The 17,939-nt window shown below is 45.6% G+C and overlaps 1 protein-coding gene and 1 long non-coding RNA gene across 6 annotated transcripts in view; one reads left to right on the top strand and one right to left on the bottom strand.

The window, feature by feature from the left end:
- The window catches only part of PSD (pleckstrin and Sec7 domain containing), a 161,077-nt gene extending 148,568 nt beyond the window's left edge, over window positions 1-12,509 (bottom strand). For all 5 annotated transcript variants that reach the window (XM_061634656.1, XM_061634653.1, XM_061634655.1 and 2 more), the window contains exon 1: window positions 12,396-12,509. The gene's annotated coding sequence lies outside the window, so the exon portion shown is untranslated. The remainder of the gene's footprint in view (window positions 1-12,395) is intronic.
- Window positions 12,510-12,681: 172 nt separating this feature from the next.
- LOC133388301 (uncharacterized) lies at window positions 12,682-17,368 on the top strand. The gene is made up of 3 exons (XR_009763724.1): window positions 12,682-13,341; window positions 14,127-14,195; window positions 14,666-17,368. It is a non-coding gene; the product is annotated as an uncharacterized LOC133388301 (long non-coding RNA).
- The last annotated feature ends 571 nt before the right edge of the window (window positions 17,369-17,939 follow it).

Raw genomic sequence — 17,939 nt, forward strand, 5'->3', positions numbered from 1 at the left:
GAACAAAAATTACCTCCCTCCAACCGCGCTGTACAGCACATATTAATACATATTAATAAAGCTCCCGCTAAATTGCCATGTGGTGGTGGGTGAGATTGAGAAGGAGAAGCCACAAGCCAGATCCAAAGGTGACATGGGCTGGATCTGACAACAGTTGGACTGGAGCATGGCAATTCATGTATATAGTTTTAATTTGTTGTTTTTAGTTTATGTTAATTTTTTATTTTTGTAGGACTCTGATCAAAACACAACACTAAAATGTAATTAAAAGTGTGTGTGTGTGTGTGTGTGTGTGGTAGAACAGGCTTGACCACATGTGCTGAACTGGGAATAGGAATTTTGAGGATTCAGGTTATTTTAAGTCAAAGTTAACCCGCTCCGAACAGTGTTAGTTTGTAGAAAACACTTGAATGGGCTCTCTCTGACCAGACCCATAGTCAGGTTAGGTGGGACTGCCACATTTCATGGTGGGGCTCCAGAAAAATGAATGGAAATTAATGAATTTCTTCATAATCAACAGAAATTTCCTTAATTATATTGCCACGCCTAGGGGTCTACACATATATTAAGAATTCATAGACATTAAGGTAAGAAATGTATACATTAAATCAGAACAGTTATTTTTAGATTCAGAAGCTTTGACCTCCTTATAATGAACATTCACCATAAATAAATAATCCTTAAATTACCCCCTACCCTTGCTATGTTTGCATTCCCAGTTCTGAAGAGAGGTTTTTTTCAGGATTGCTTAAGCATGACAGTGATTACGCTCAAGGGAAATCCACCTTGAGCCAATGGGGAGCAGTCATCTTCGCTGAGCAGATCTGGTAACTGGAGCACAACTAGTTGGGGGTTTTCACTACTGAGTTTTCTTTTTAAATTAGAAAACAGATTCCCCATGTATTCTATACAGGGGTGCTCTTATATAGGGCTGCTCTTGGACTCATCTGTGCCCAGGAAACCTCTACAGCACAGAACCCCCATCATCAGTCCCAGCTGATTTGTCAACTGCACCTTTGGCCACTGCAACTCACAGTATAACCTCATGTTTACACTCTATGTGGCGCTTCCCTTACAGGTGGTTCAGAGACTGCAGCTGGTGCAGAATGCTGTGGCCCAAATAGTGAGTGGTGCCCCTTACTGGGCAGATATCATACCATTGTGAAGGGATTTTCACTGGCTGCCTGTTTGCAACCAAGCCAGTCTTGGAGTCTTATTTCTCACATATAAAGCCATAAACAACTGGACAAGGTTACCTGAAAGGCTGACTTCCTCCTCATTGCCCAGTGAGGGATTTAAGATCAATAAATGGAACCCAGTTAATGCCACAACAGCCTGACTCGCGGTTTTAACTGCTCTGCTGTTTTCATGGGATTCTTTTATCATGTATTTTAATTATGATATCTTTTTGAAATATGGTGTATTTTAACAATGTTCTTATAATATTTTGTAAACCGTTTAGAAGCCTATTTGGCATTAAAAAGCATATTAATTAATTAATTATCATCAAGTTCCTGCTCTTCACAGGGGAGCTATAATGACACACTTTGAAGCTCCTGTTTTAAAAAGCCGTAAGTGGTGTAAATCAGTGCTCTAGTGGGATGCGCCACACTCACTGGCTGCACCCTTGGCACACCTCTGTAACTGCCTCAAGTTAGAGTTAGGCTGGCATACTGGGGAGTCCCATGTTTGTACAACTCAAATGATCTGCACAGCACAGGGACAGTGATCAAGTCTGTTAGGATCATAGACGGATGCACAAGCATTCCTGTGTTTATCCCAAGAGGTCAAGGCTTTGTGTGTGTTTCAAGAGAATGTGTACAAAGCCCTTTAAAGTGTTTGAGAAGCATCTCCTGCTGCAGCCTCCCCCTTCCTCTGCCCAAAGGCAAAGAAAGTTACCATTGGGCAGGCAAAGGGAAAGCCAGAGGCTGCAGTGACTGCAGATGCTCTCCACAGAATGTTTTGAGTTTTTTGCTACTGAGGACTGGGATTACAAGGCTCCAATGGAAACTGGTGCTGCACCTGCCATTTACAGAGTGCGGCTTCTGTCTGGCAGGAATGGTGTACACAGCACCACTTTTCCAGCAGGGAAGCTGGAACCTGAAATCCCAGCCCTCAATGTGAAAAAAAGACATACAGCTGCCATCACCTTTGTGTTCCTCTTCAGGGAGGCAGAGGCTCACAGGATTATGGCTAATACTATCCTTTTTGTAACAATCACCTTGATCTTGCCATCAGTCAAAGCAATCAGGGATGTTTGCAGTTGTGAACACTCTTGTGAACACTCAAAATATCTCTAGAATCAGGGCCCCAGTACAGAGAAAAATTAGTCACGCTCAACCAAGTACCACTGAAATCAATGAATCAAGTTAGTTATAACTAGATCATGTGCCTGAATCTGGACTCACAAACTCCTAGGCACCTGGTTGCCCAGGTTCCAATTCCAGATCTGATTTAAGGTACATATGAAGTCTCCTTTGATTCCACAGGATCTTCCTTTCTGTGTAGTATTTCTATACCAAAGGCCATGTTTGCAGATATCCTGTATATACCAAACTTGACAATCCCATGCAAACCTCCCAAAGCTTGTCATATCATCAGTTTAAAGTACATAAAAAATGAGTAGCATGAGGGATAGGAAAAATCTGTCATCTGGATAAGCAAATCTATCTATTTCTAATCTGTGTCAGTTCTGCCTGTTTTTACCCATAAATTATGTTCTATGCATTAATACATTAATGTGCATTTTTAAAAAATCTTCTCACAATACATTTTTAAATGCTTATTTTGATATACTGCCAAGAACTATGTTGTAACATTTGGAAAAGCACAAATTTATTTATTTATTGCATTTGTATACCGCCCCATAGCCAAAGCTCTCTAGGCAGTTTACAACAATTAAAAACATTAAAAACAAATATACAAATTTAAAAACACATTTTTTAAAAAGCAATTTAAAAACACATGCTAATATGCCTAGGAGAAGAGGAAAGTCTTGACCTGGCACCAAAAATGTAACAGTGTTGGTGCCAGGTGCACCTCGTCAGACAAATCATTCAATAATTTGGGGGCCACCACCGAGAAGGCCCTCTCCCTTGTTGCCAGCTTCCCTCGGAGTAGACACCCGGAGGAGGGCTTTGGATGTTGAGTGTAGTGTACGGGTGGGTTCGTGTCAGGAGAGGCGTTCCATCAGGTATTGTGGTCCCAAGCCATGTAAGGCTTTATAGGTTAAAACCAGCACCTTGAATCGAGCTTGGAAACATACAGGCAGCCAATGCAAGCGGGCCAGAATCGGTTTCATATGTTTGAACTGTCTGGTCCCTGTTACTAATCTGGCCACTGCATTTTGCACAAGCTGCAGTTTCTGAACTGTCTTCAAAGGCAAACCCACGTAGAGCGCATTGCAGTAATCTATTTTGGAGGTTACCAGAGCATGGATAACTGAAGCCAGGTTATGTTGGAATAGGCAAATATTGCATGTTCACTTTAAGGGATATTTGGGAAATATCCCATGTACCTGTTTACCGTGACGTAACTTCCTAATGGGTGGGGTTTAGTTACCTGACTTCCTCCTCCTTTGTCTTGGGGGATTTTTGAATAATCTCCATTGCTGATCTTCCTACCTTTGAGAGAGGCCGCATGGCAAGATGCTCTCTGCTGAGTGCATCAATACAAAGACTAAGATGGACTGAGATTCCTATTTTTCTTTCTTCCAAGCTAGAGCCTATGTTCTTCTAAACATATGAGGTTGTAAGTAAACATTCTTTTTCTTTTACCTAAAGGATTGTGTCTGTTGTTATTTATATAGAGAAAGGTGGGGCTGGTTTATACTCATTCTGCTGCTTGTATTTTTACAACTCTGCTAAGAAATAGGACCAACCAAATTAATTCCTATTTCTGTGTGTATTTTTATAATACCGAACTGGTTATCCCTGTCCAGATAGGGGCATAGCTGGGCCACCAACTGAAGTTGGTAGGATGCACTCCATGCCACCGAGGCTACCTGAGCCTCGTGACAGATATGGTTGTAGGAGAACCCCCAAGCTACGAACCTGCTCCTTCAAGGGGAGTGCAACCCCATCCAGGACAGGTTGGACATTCACCATCTGGTCAGAAGAACCACCCACTAGCAGCATCTCAGTCTTGTCTGGATTGAGCCTCAGTTTATTAGCCCTCATCCAGTCCATTGGCGCAGCCAGGCACTGGTTCAGCACATTGACAGCCTCACCTGAACAAGATGAAAAGGAGAAATAGAGCTGTGTGTTATCAGCATACTGATGGCAACGCACTCCAAAGCTCCGGATGACCGCAGCCAACGGTTTCATGTAGATGTTGAACAGCATGGGGGACAGAACTGACCCCTGCGGAACCCCATACTGGAGAGTTCAGGGTGCCGAGCAATGTTCTCCAAGCACCACCTTCTGGAGCTGACCTGCCAAGTAGGAGCAGAACCACCACCATGCAGTCCATCCCACTCCCAACTCAGCCAGTCTTCCCAGAAGGATACCATGGTCAATGGTATCAAAAGCCGCTGAGAGATCAAGGAGAATCAACAGAGTCACACTCCCCCGTCTCTCTCCTGACAGAGGTCATCATACAGGGTGACCAAGGCTGTTTCTGTGCCAAAACCAGGCCTGAAACCCGACTGAAATGGATCCAGATAATCAGTCTCATCCAAGAGTGTCTGCAGCTGGCCTGCCACCACTCGTTCAAGGACCTTGCCCAGGAATGGAACATTTGCCACCAACCTATAGTTATTAAGATTTTCTGGGTCTAGGGAGGGTCTCCTCAGCAGTGGTCTCACTCAGAGCTTGGAAAAGTTACTTTTTTAAACAACTCCCATCAGCCCCAGCCAGCATGGCCACTGGATTGGGCTGATGGGAGTTTTAGTTTAAAAAAGTAACTTTTCCAAGCTCTGGTCTCACTACTGCCTCTTTCAGGCAGCCAGGGACCACTCCCTCTCACAGAGTGGCATTAATCACTTCCCTGCCCCAGACGGCTGTTCCATCCCTGCTAGCTTTTATTAGCCAAGAAGGGCAAGGATCCAGCACAGAAGTGGATGCACGAACCTGTCCAAGCACCTTGTCAACGTCCTCAAGCTGTACAAAATCCAGTGGAGACTGAGTTCTGACCCACAGGTTAATCCAAGAACCACAGATCAGGCCTTTTCTTATAGTTTATTCTTAAAGGTCAAATTCCTACAGCACCCCTGGTAAGTACGTATAGGAGAAACACACTTTCTGATCACTTAAATTATCAGAGCACCCACAATCCTGAGAAAACCATGTATGGATTGTGTGCTCAATAAAGGTAGCAGAGGATCAAATAAACCAAAGCACAATTGTCAAGAACTGCAACATAGTTCTGGGCACTCTTGAGGAGTGAGTAGTCTTTCATTTACCTGCCATTCTTATGACTTACAGATGCAGTTTTTCAGTATACGTACAGGAGGCTCAAGAACAGATGTTCTTCTTCAGGGTGTACACTCCACATATAGTTGCTATTTGTCTTTTGTGGTTCTATATCAGCAGATTATACTCAAGGGACTGGAATGGGCCATAAAATAGAGCATAAATATGGAAGTAGTGTGTGTTAAGATGCTTCCTTAGGGACTAGTTTCAAGTACAGCCTTGTAATCTGTCCCTCACTTGATTTCCTCAGGACAGAGATACGTGTTCTCCTATGATGACTGCAAACCTCCCCACTGCAGTACAGCACTGTGAAGTACACAACTGCACCATAGAAACTGGACACAACAACGTCTCTCTTTCTTTGCTGCTCTAGGCTCCTTTGGAAGCAAAGGCAGGATAAACATAACCACCACCACCACCACCACCATCATCATTTTCAGTCTAGCAATGCAGTTCTGGATCTACAAGGGCAATAGCTAGAGCATGCTATGTTCAGTCTCCATGTAAGGCAAACAGCATATATTGGGCTCTGTTTCTCTAGGGCTCAAATGGAGAGAAAGGTTCTGCAGTTCTGCAGTCCCCACAGTCCATCCCAATTTCATCCCTATTTTCTGAGAGAAGCATATTACTTGGCAGAAGTGGTGGGCAGAGAGAGAGAAATGGTGGCAGAGATGGGAGCAAAAGAAGCTGTAAATGATGCGGGAAAGAACATTCCTGTGGCTTTATTTTCCCCATGTTTTTTTTATCTCTAAAAATGCATTGTTTGACAGGGTTACTTAGTAACATAAGGAATGGATGGCAGTGTCAAAGTTGTCATCCCTCCCATAACGATATATCTCTGTTTATGACACACCTGTGCTCCACCAATAGGAAAGAAGCTGCTTACACTGATCACTGGTCCATCTAGCTCAGTATTGTTAACACTGATTGGCAGTCACTCTCCACAGTTTTAGAGAGAAGTCTTTCTGAGTCCCATCTGGAGAGGCCAGGGATTGAACCTGGGACCTTCTGCGTGCAAGGCAGATGCTCTGCCGTGGAGCTTGTCCCTGGGAGAGTAGCAGGCAGCTGCTCACCCATCCGCCACTTCTGTGCACTCTTCAGACGGTGAGGACAGGCCGTACAAAGAGAGCAGCTGTAGCTTGGCGTGACTGGGGTCCCCAAACATGCATAGGGTTGTGCTGCCATCTCACACAGAGATCAGTAGCAGAAAAGTTGGCACAATTCAGCCCCCCCTGCACATATTGAACAAACGTGTGGATTCAACATGAGAAGAGCATTCATACCCAGGAGATATCTATACATCTAATGTACACCTCTTTGGTGTGCTGAAGGTAGCATGTTAATAGTTTTCCTGTTTTACATTTTGTTCTTAAAATTTACACAATGTAAGGGAAGAACATGCTATTGAATTGGGCACTGGATAGGGGAGAATTCACCTTCCTTGTCCTCCTGGATCTCTCAGCGGCTTTTGATACCGTCGACCACGGTATCCTTTTAGATCGCCTGGAGAGTTTGGGATTGGGAGGCACGGTTTTACGGTGGTTCCACTCCTTTCTCTCTAATAGGCGCCAACAGGTAGCATTGGGTGACGAGGTTTCAGACTCTTGGCCTCTCAATTGTGGTGTGCCACAGGGTTCTATCCTCTCTCCCATGCTGTTTAACATCTATGTAAAGCCGCTGGGAGAGATCATCAGGAGATTTGGGCTGCAGTGTCACCAATATGCGGATGACACTCAGCTCTATCTCTCATTTAAATCTTCACCGGAGAGGGCTGTGGAGACCATGTCCAAGTGCCTGGAATCCGTGAGTGGATGGATGGGCAGCAACAGGTTGAAGTTGAACCCTGATAAGACCGAGGTACTACTTGTGGGAGACAAGGGAGGGTTAGGAGATGTTGACCTGGTGTTTGGTGGGGTGAAGTTGCCCCTACAGGACCAGGTCCGCAGCCTCGGGGTTGTTCTTGATTCCAAGCTGTCCATGGAGGCTCAGATTTCGGCTGTGAGCCGGGCAGCTTGGTATCAATTACACCTTATACGTAGGCTGCAACCCTACCTCCCTGTTCAACAGCTCCCGCTCGTAGTGCATGCCCTGGTCACCTCTCGATTGGACTACTGTAATGCGCTCTACGTGGGGTTACCCTTGAAAACGACCCGGAAATTACAGCTTATACAGAATGCGGCGGCGCGCTTACTTACCAACAGCCGCTGACGGGATCACATCACGCCAGTGTAGTTTGACCTACACTGGCTGCCGGTTGTTTTCCGGGCCCGATTCAAGGTGTTGGTTTTAACCTTTAAAACCCTGTACGGTTTCGGCCCAGCTTACCTGAAAGAGCGCCTCCACCGCCACCAATTATGCCGCCCAACTAGATCAGCCACACAAGGCCTTCTCTCAATCCCTCCAACCAAAGCAGTTAGGTTGGTGGGTACTAGGGAGAAGGCCTTTTCTGTGGTGGCCCCCACTCTCTGGAACTCCCTCCCATGTGATCTTCGACATGCCCCTTCCCTAGATGTATTCCGCAAGGCCCTGAAGACGTGGCTATTCCAGCAAGCCTTTGAGGTCATTGGGTAAATCACCATGATTCTGTCATTTATCGTATGTTGTTATTATAATTGCTTTTATATGTATTGATGACTGTCCAGTATTTTATCTATTGTTATTAATGTGATTACATCTGTTATTATTGTATTTTATCTCTTTTAATGTACGTCGCCTAGAGTGGTTAATTGCCAGATAGGCGACAAACAAATTAAATATTATTATTATTATTATTATTATTGTCATGTCTTAAAATAGTTATGAATTAGGGGCTTTGCCCCTGCATGCTTTGCACACCAACCCCTCCACCACCAAAGGGACTTGCGTGCACACACTCAGGGTCTCCCAAATACACACACACACCCAACTCCTTGGGATTCTCTCTCTCTCACACACAGGCTCTCAACTCCCACCCCAGGGACTCCCAAACATACACACACACCAGGCACTTCCAAATACACACACAGGCAACTCCCAAAACTTCCCCCACCCCCAAGGTATCTCCAAAATGGCCCCTCAGGCACTCACTGCCACCCTGTTTAGGCAGCTTACTTGCCTCCTGCCTACCTAGGCTACTGCCACCACCCCATTTAGGCAGCTTACGGGTCTTCTGTATTGTCACTGCTGCCTCTAACCTATCCTCCATGCCCACTTGCTCACCCACCCCTGCATCCACTTGCCTGCCTGCTCACCTGCTCACCCACCATCCTTGCCTCTCTCCCCCCCCCCCGTGCCTGCTGCCTTGTCACTGTGCCACACCATCTCCTGTGATGCCCCCATGCATGATGGCTTACAAAAATATTATATAGTTAGATAGATGAAAGCCAGTGTGGTGTAGTGGTTAAGGTGTTGAACTACAACCTGGCAGACCAGGTTTCAAATCCCCACACAGCCATGAAGCTCACTGGGTGACCTTGTGCCCGTCACTGCCTCTCAGCCTATTCATGAAAACCCTATTCATAGGGTCGCCATAAGTCGGAATTGACTTGAAGGCAGTACATTTACACTTTTACATAGATTAGATAGATGTTCCAGTCATTCATTTGAATATAACGATTAAACCACATTCATGGCACAAATCTAAACACACACTAGAGAGTAAACTCCATGGATCAGAGTAGGACTTATATCTAAGTAAATATTCATGATTGCACTGTAAGTGTGCTTTGATTCCCCCCCCAGTCAAATATTTCAGTGCATATACCATTGGCTACTGGAAAAACGTTTTGAGATATTTATAAAGCATGTAGAGAGCCAGTGCAGTGTAGTGGTTAAGGTGCTGGACTACAACCTGGGAGACCAGGATTCAAATCCCCACATAGCCATGAAGCTCACTGGGTGACCTTGGGCCAATCACTGCCTCTCAGCCTCAGAGGAAGGCAATGGTAAACCGCCTCTGAATACCGCTTACCATGAAAACCCTATGCCATAAATCGGAATCAACTTGAAGGCAGTCCATTTCCATTTCCATAAAGCATGTAATATTAAAATGATGTACTTTTGGTTTGTTTACTTGTAAGTTGAATAAACATGCCAGATCAGATTCAAATTGATTTAGGGCACTGGACATTCCCCCCTCCACACACACCCTACATCTTTGAGTAATGTTTGGGGCAGGGGAAGAGTTCATGCCACTGGAGTTGGGGAACTATACCCTAAATAATTATTTGAGCTCTGCTAAAGTACCAACAATACCTTGCCCAACACACATTGTGGGCATAGTTCATAGCAGTGATATACAATACTGAGGCATGCTCATATATCTTTTATTCTCAATTAATCCCAAAGCATCCTCCTCCTCCATCTATCACCTTATATATAATCTCCATATGCAAGAGTTACCCTCTGCACATCAATATGCAGAATATATAGGAAGAAGTGGAAGGAATCCAGTTTTTAAAGCCAGTCTTTAACCAAGTTGATTGGGATTTCAAATTTGCATTAAGGGATGATTCTGAAGTGACTGGAACCAGACATAGATGATAGGGTGGCACAAAACAACAAAGCATAAAGTGTCATTCTCTCAAAAAATGAAGGGGATCGAGACTGAATCATTTCTAGCCTTCTCTTAGACACAGTCCTTTTGCCCTGCTACTACTCCCTTCTAGCCTCACCTATTATTTCTGTCAGTCCCTCCCTCCCACCTGCCTACTAGGGCACATGCAGCTGATCATCACCCTGGATCGCCCCAGTTCTCTTGGCTCAGCAAGGATCAGCTCTGAATAGATGTGACATCCATCTGGATCAGAGGACATTGCTCAGAGACAGTAAACAAGTTCTGAGCCACTTTTAACCCTTGCACTCCAAGACTTAGAGAAAATGCCAAGTGATTGAAGGTGGGAGTTCCTGAGTCATAAAGTGGAAGACCTGATAGAGCATCAGCTAATGCTTGTTCAGGAGGCAAAGGAAGTCTTATTGATAACTGTTATTGTATCTGGCTGAGGTAGCTGTGATATGAGCAGGAAGACACCCAGTAGATGAGTAACCGGGAAAGGCTGGTCTTCATAGCTATATATTTAATTCTGCCTTCTCTGACATAGAGGTTACTGATTAAAGCAGAACACAAAGACAAGGATGGGCATTGGAAAATGCTGTTTTGAGGAGGATGTGCCTACATGCCAGGATTTTTTTAACAATTGGAGACAGATATACTGGACACACTCATCATCCTATTACAGGAGAGGGGGTGTTTGTATCTATTGGGGCTCTTGCACCCAGGCTTACAGGGCTCAGCTCTCTGTGTTCAGAATGCAAATGCCAGAAGTGTACTGCTTAAAAACTTGAATACTTATTCTGTTGTCTCTTTTGCTCCTCCCCACCCCCATGCTTCAAGCAGGCTGTCCAAGTTTAGTTTTAAAGTGCTGCACATAATTTAATGAATTAAATGCATGTTCATCCCCTTAATTTAAAGAAGAACAAAGGTTGGGGAAATTGCTTCAGGGAGTGGATGGGGTGAAGAAGAGATGGCTTTGTGGCATCTCCAGTTCCATCAAATCAGAGGTCTGCATAGCTGGCTTTCTGCAAGCATTTCAAATCTCTTGCTCTCTTATTTTATTTATTTATTATTTGATTTATATCCCACCCTTCCTCCCAGCAGGAGCCCATTATTGAGCACACGGTACCAATTCACCATTTTCTGGTGGCATGGTTCGTGTACTATTAGAAGCTATTTGGAATTTGTTCATAATTGTCCAACTCCCATGAGGTTTTCGTACATAGTGATGAATATGCTCAATGCTAAAAGGCTGTTTTGGCTATGCTGACAATTGATCATGATAAAGATACCAGTAAACCCAGAAGTCATACTTTCAATTCTGGGCAACAGGGTTTTGCTTCAAGACTACCTGCAGATGAGTCTTGGGACACTTTAAGCATGTAACATATTCATTTATCGTGGCAAGAGCTCTTATGGTCCAGAGCCCAATACATCATCAGATGCACAAAAGTGATCACCTAAGTAGGTAGGCAGCAGAATTTCCAAGTTGACCAGGAAATGGCCTAGAAGGAACACAGCTGGTGCATGTAGCTAGGTTAGTGCAAAATGGTCCCACCACTACAGGCAAAACTACCAGGGAGCCAGGGTGGGGGCGGGGTGCTCAGCAATTAGCCAAGTTGCATCCTTAGCTGCCTGCCTCCTGGGCCAGACCAGCCTCCTACCGACACAAGCAGTGCTATGCGCCATATCCTCCTCCTACAGCATCTCCTTCTGATGGAGCTGAAGACACTCTGACATCCTCCACCACCACCCATCCCCCGTTTCGCAGTACTTCCCCAGGTTTCCCACAGCGCGTCTCTTATTGGGCACCTTGGCAGCTTCTGAGGTGGATCTCAAGGTTGCTTCCATGCACGGTTCTGAATGCTGATGTACGTCCGGCTATTGCAGCGGCTGATGCGGACGTGCCATCTCTCTCCCTCTCCTCGCCCCCGTGCAGGGCACCGTCTAAGCAGCTCGGTGCAAACTTCTCCTTTCTCCCAAATACCCTCCCAAGCAGCCCTTCCCATGCAGTCCCCCCATGACTGTGCCATAGCAACTCCTCCCCCCTGCAGGGATGCAGGCACGGCTTCTTCAAGCTCTCACAAAGGACGGGTGAAGAACTGACAGATCCCCCCCCCGGGTTCCCCAATCACAGAGCCTCGCCAGGTCCAAGGAACTGACCCGAACCAGTGGGGAAGACCAGCCCCAGGAGCTGCTTGCACCTCTGCAGCTCCCTCCCTCCCTCGCGCCTCCATCTGTTCCGCTCCGAAGCCAGGCTAATTAGCCGGGCTAATTCCTTGCTCTTCTTGAAACGCGAAGTCGCACTCGCCCGCCCCTCCCCGGGGAACGTCCCTGAGCCCAACGCTCGATTCCCGGGACTGCAAGACAATGGGGGGGGGGCTGCTCCCGGCACGGCCGGCCAGATCCGGCGCCTTTGTCTTTCCCCTCGCAGAGAGGCTGCCTCGACTCACCTAGCGGCGCTGGCGGGCTGGCCTGAGCGTGCCGCAAGGCTGCCTGCTCCATCCTCCGCGAGCCCGGGCGAGGGGCCGGACCGCCCTGCCAGGATGGGAAGGCGCCGCAGCCGCTCCGCCCAGCGCAGGCAGCGAGTGCGGGGCTCTGGGCGCAGACGCCCGCTCCGCCGGCTGGGCCCCGCCCGCCAGGCCCCGGGCGCCAATCAGCGGCGCTCTTCGCCGCCGCCTGGGTGCGGGCCCGCCCTTGCTGCGCCTGCGCCTCGGAAACTGCCTCGAGGGACGCAGCTGGTCGCCCGGCAGCGGCGAGGATCCCTTTGCCGCGCCAAAAAGGCGCCGCGGCCGCCGCTGCGTCGAGGATCGCGCCCTTGCATCTGTAGGGCTTCTCTTACACCACCAAGAGAGCAGGTTGCGGAGGAGCGTGCGCCCTCCCCGAAGGCACACGCGGGAACAGCACTTACTTGCCACATGCAGGGGACCTGCCTGTGCTAGCGGGGGATGAACGAGCAAATAACCGCTGTTCTTCAAGCGGGTTGCACGCGTAGGAGGTGGACTTGCAAGCATTCAACCATTTGAAGAGATTGGCACCATATCCGGCTACAGTAGTGCAGCCTTCCCCAGCGGAGAGCCCACCAGATGTTGCTAGACTACAGTTCCTATCATTCTTATTGGCCATGCTGGGTGGGGCTGATATAGTCCAAAACATCTGGAGGGCACCGGTTAAGGAAGGCATTGCAGGCCTGCTTGGGAGACCCCTTCATCTCTCATGCCAATCTCCATTTCTTTTCCATACTGCCCTTGCCATTTCCTGGCATTAGTGGTGTGTGACCTTCCATTCCTCAGTTGCTAGCAGTTGGAAACCCTCACCACCCTCCCTTTAAGCGTCTGGAGAATGAGATGGCCCTTTCCAGCTTGTGCATGAGAATTTCCCTTTCCTTGGCTCCAGAAGGTTAGAATGCTGCAATTGAAACCCATCATTCCTCTCCCCTGTTGTGTAAATTTGTATGTATATTAGCAGAGATTGTCAACGGTCTGAGATGCGTGTGTGCCAGTATGTGAGTTTATCTAAGCAGCAGCTTTTACCCTACATTGAGATCATTGAGACTTAAGGCTTAGTAAAATAAGGAAAGCTACTTTATTTATAGAAATACATAGTAGATAGAAAGGCATACCTAGTTCTAACTAACTAAATAAGTTGGAGGTGCAACGCCCAGGCGTGGGAGTTGCCCTCATGGAGAGAGAGAGAGAGAGAGAGGGAGGGAGGGAGGGAGGGAGAGAGAGGGAGGGAGGGAGGGAGGGAGGGAGAGAGAGAGAGCACAGAGACAAAGATGTCTCCAAGATAAGAGGGGAAAAGGCGGAAGGAGGAGGGGCAGATAAGCTCCCTAAGATATCAGTCTAAAGACAGAAGGAAGTCAGTCAGAGCATCACAGGTAAAGGTAATCAGGCCTATCCATCTGGAGGACCCTCGCTCTATCTCCCTTCTGGAACATAAAAGAACAAAACAGGAGTTGCTCTTGCCCCACTTCCAACATCCCCTCCCCCCCATCAGTGTACACTCACCCAGGAGCTAATCACAGCAGGCCACTTAGGTGATTAGCACCCTAACCACTCTGGTGAGGCAAGGACTGGGTCCAACCAAGACCACAGTGAGTGCCCCTTGCCTTGCAAAATAGGGAAATGGTATTGGTTTAAGAACTTTTCCTTGCTCAACAGCTAGTAGGTGTGTCTCCACAGGAAAGATGCAGCGTAAGCACGCAGCTTGCAGGAAGATGACACCTATGACTAACAAACCCCTAAAACCAGGTAAGTACCCCCCATGCACCAGTTAAAACAACAGGGACTATAGCCACCTTTGTGGGAGAACCCTAACACACTACCTTGTCAGTCACCACAGAGCAAGGGAGCCACCCTCTGGAGTTTGGTTCTCCCTGCCAACCTCCCTTGCAATGGAATCCTGAGTTTACAGGTCCCCTGTGTCTGTCCCTCTTCCCCAGCACATGGAGCTGGGGGCATAGCACTATCTCTGCAAGTGGAAGGGTGAGCATGCGGCTCTTGAAGGTCTGTTCTCACCTCTCCCCATAACTCAATAGACACAGCTGGACCAGGAGGAGATGCAGACCCAATGTAGCCAGTTGGAAACTGATGTAAGGTAGATCCCATAGTCATCTGCTCTGGCCCATGAGCCCTGCTTGAGCACCTGCAGCCACTTCCAGCAACCAAAGTGCTATACTACCACTATGCTATCACTATTTACTTTCTATTTCTCTCTACAGGCAGCAGGTTAGCCCTCTCATGCCCATGCCATGGCTCCAGATGAGGAATCCTTGAAGGTAGAGTCAACTGATGACAGCATCCCCCCAAGGAAGAGATGGAGTAATTTCCTTGCCCATCCCTCCCTTGTCACAGGATCCTGTGCCCCTGAACCCTAGGAAGACACCTCTGGCACTAAACTGTAGCAGTTAGCCTACAAACTTCTCAGAGGAGAGTCCTGAGAAGCTGTCGCCACAGCTTGAAACCCAGGGCCTAGACCCAGGGCCTAGAAGAAGCCAAGGGCTGCAGAGGAATACACCAACTCTTTAACTGTCCAAATGTAGCATTCAGGGGTTGAGGCCTGTAGAACTAAACTAGTCTGTAAAAACCTGCCAATTGCTCCAAGACATACTTAACTCCATTCTGTTACACTGGAGGAACACTGACCATGGTCCTGAAATCTATACAGTACTTGGATCCCAAGATGCTGATCCTGCTTTGCCTCACCTTCCTGTCTGAAGTCCATGAGTCCAGGATCCTACTCTAGTTTCCAATGTAATAAATCCACCCCCAATCCAACCACAGGTTTATAATGGGTCACACAGCCCCCACCCATGATACCAGGATCTAAGCTGCAAGGGACCGCCCACTCAAATGCTGACCTCACTGATAATTCTGCCACATGAATCATCTACCTCAGGGGGCCATGAAAGGAAGCAGGAATAGCACCAGCTGTGAGAATAAATGGCAGAGACAGTCTGAACGCCAGTTTCTGGAAAACAACAGAGAAGGGCCATTGCCTTCAATCCCTGCTTTTGGGCTTCCTGGAGGCAAGTGGCTGGTTTTTATTGATAAAACTGAGAAAGGGCTGCAGTTTCCACAACTTTTTACTTTTTTCTGAAATGTATATGTATACATACTAAATGTGTTAATGTCTGCATCTTTGCAACATTTCCAGATGAGTTCTTCTACTGAGCAAATTGTAGGCACTTGACTATTCTTCCAGAATCGAGCCATTTACTGCTAACAAACTCCATGTTATTCTCATCCTTCATTTAACAAGAACAGTTTGAGATTGTGCAATGGTGTATTCTGAAATTGTTTTAATCTCATCTGAAACCCCTTTCCAAACCTCTGAATAAACCTGCAAGAAAAGTAAGAGACTCTCCACCACCACATCCCACTTTCTAGTATAACTCATTACCTCTTTTATTTTCACTCTGGGGGAGTATTTTTAACCCTAACCCTCACCTTTACCCTGAAGCTGCAATGTACTCTGCAGGGGAAATATACAAGGTATTGTATGTATATCACATCTAGTTGTGCCCATAATCTTGTAAATAATCTCCTTCATGGAAACATTTACTTAATAGAAGCATTCTTCTGTTATATTTCTTCCCAATCTTCTTTCTCTAACATTGCGCTCAGATCTTGTTATTGTTGTCTTTCACATATACTGTCTTTTCTTAACTCTCTCCTGAGAGTTTTTTTAATCCCAGAAATCAAACTTTTAGATATAATATTCTCTACTCCTACCAGATACCAAAATCCTATAAGATCTCTCTTTATTTAATATGGAAGATGTAATGAAATGATACAACCATATAAATGGAAATGATCAAATCTACCCCCCCCATATTAAGTTTTTTTTGTCTCAAGCTCTCCTCTTAATACCTCTGCTTTCAAAGACAGGGCAGCTGACAACAAAAGGAATGGCCTTTTTGTGGTGGCACCCTGCTTATGGAATGCCCTTCCCATGGATGTCTGACTGGCACCTTCATTATTAAGATGTCAGGTTTTTAAATTTCTTATCGGGCCAATCTTTTAATTAACAATTTTCTTGTTTTTACCAGTTGTTAATTTTCAACCATAGATGCTGCTTTAAACATGCTGTTGCAAATTAATTTTTATCAGATTGCTGTTCAAAACATAACTGTTTTTAATTGTTTTAAATGTATGCTACTTTGGAAATTTACTACTTTAAAAGTAGCATATAAATCTTTGAAACATGTTCTTTGGAGGCTGGCTGAACCTAGAGTGAGAGCATGAGGGAAGAATAGCTTCTATTTTTACTGAAGTCTTATGTGGAGTTGTTATGGTAACTGCACATAAGGCAGTAGAGAGTACAGTGCCCATCTTCCTTATTTCATTCCTTTCAGCCAAATGAATATTGTGTATTTATCCATGCGACAGAGATTGTAATGCAGCTATGCTGTTGGTGCACAATCCCAAATTTGACTAGACAACTATAAAGCTTCAATTTACCAGAGTTGACTTATCTTTATTATATTATGTAGATTCCACATCTATTCAAATCTGTAGTAGGTGCAACATTCCACCTGATACTTTCATGATATATTAATTATATCCTACTTGACAATTTATCATCTTCTTCCTCAAAACAATTAATTTCTAAGGCTTTATTTGAGGGCCAGAACACAAATTATTTTCACCACAGGGATGCCACCAGAAATGGCCTCTCCATGTATATTTCATGTCCCCACAAATCCGGTTCTCTATGACCACTGGTTCTAGTCTTGTCCACAACATGTAGACGGTCTTAATTTCTGTGTCAATATCTATAATGGAGCTTTTTTTCACATTCATGGTAGCCATTTGGGGTGGAGGTGTATATGTGTCTTCTATTCATGCCTAAGTACAAAAAGTAGAATGAGAATCAGCCCTGGTGCTGGGACGTTGGTCTGGAAAAACTAGTGTGGTGCTGAAGAGACAGCTCCAGTACATATGAGCAAAGACAGGACCTAGTCAAGAATATGCTGCAGTTTCAAAGTTATTGTGGGCAATTTAGATGTCCTGTCTTAAGGAAATGTTTCTGTTGCAGGGATATGAATTATTTTTAGTCCTTAAAATGTGATGCATGTAGCTTGAAAAATAGAATTTCTCTTTACTCCCCCCACTTCTGTATTTGAGTGCCATATGGAATGTGATTTCATGGTTATCACATGCAGATATTAAATGGTTCCTCTTGTTCAGCTACAGAATATAATTTTCCATGCTTGATAATTTTAAATAATTGTTAAAGCCTGGTTTCCTCAAGGAACAAAAAGTTCTGTTGTCTTCTGTATCAAGTGTTTTGCAGTGTGACCACTGAATTTATAATTATACAGCCACAAGAGTGCCTATATACTATAGTCAGCATGATTTTTTTGCATTCTGCAATATTAAATTGAAAATACCCCCATGCCATTCTGATGTTTCCCATAACCTCATTTCAAAACAAAACCATATAGAACTTATAGTCCTGAACTCAGAAATGCTTGCTTAATAACCCTGTAA

Source organism: Rhineura floridana, chromosome 7 (genome assembly GCF_030035675.1).
Source record: "Rhineura floridana isolate rRhiFlo1 chromosome 7, rRhiFlo1.hap2, whole genome shotgun sequence".
Taxonomy (NCBI): Eukaryota; Metazoa; Chordata; class Lepidosauria; order Squamata; family Rhineuridae; genus Rhineura; species Rhineura floridana.